Source organism: Penaeus monodon, chromosome 28 (genome assembly GCF_015228065.2).
Source record: "Penaeus monodon isolate SGIC_2016 chromosome 28, NSTDA_Pmon_1, whole genome shotgun sequence".
Classification (NCBI taxonomy): Eukaryota; Metazoa; Arthropoda; class Malacostraca; order Decapoda; family Penaeidae; genus Penaeus; species Penaeus monodon.
Window position 1 is genome coordinate 6,105,460 of NC_051413.1, and position 688 is coordinate 6,106,147.

Consider the following 688-nt stretch of genomic DNA (forward strand, 5'->3'; position numbering starts at 1 on the left):
TTGGGTTTAAAAACCAATTTAAAAACTGTTAAAAATCACACTTTTCCCCCTCTCTAAAGTCAAAAAAAAAATTAGCTTTTAAAACGGATATTTTCCTTTTCTCCCAAAAAGGGGAAAAATAAAGGGCAGAGAAAAAACAGGGAAGGGCGTTTCTTTAAAATATATTTCCCAAGTAAAATCCCGCCAAAGCATCCCCCGCTTTTCTCGGGGATTCGCTGTCGTATCCTTTTTAGGCGTGGGCGCCCCCCTTCGGCCCTAAAGAACCCCCCCGGATTTCGGGACTCGCTCGTCCACCGGGGGGGGTCTCCTCTCCGCCGGGGGCCTCCCCCGGGGCCATCGGCCCATCGTATCCACAGGGGAGCGAAAAAGGGGCCGGCCCCAAAGGGCGTACGTAGTCACACACGGAGGAAAAGGGGAAAATCCTAAAAAAAGAAAAACCCCTGAATTTCTTTGCCATGCTGCACTCTCTGCGGATACCAAACAGAGATATAAAACAAAAGACTCCTTGGGGAAAAACCCCGTTTCCCCAAGCTTCTAAATGTTAAATCGATCGAGGCGAAATATTTAAAAATACGAGGGTCATCAGATGATCCCACAGGAAAAATTTAAAAAATCGGAAAATCAATCCAGGAAAAAGTAAAATTTGTCCAAGCAATAGCAATGCATATAAAAAAAATTATGCATTAAA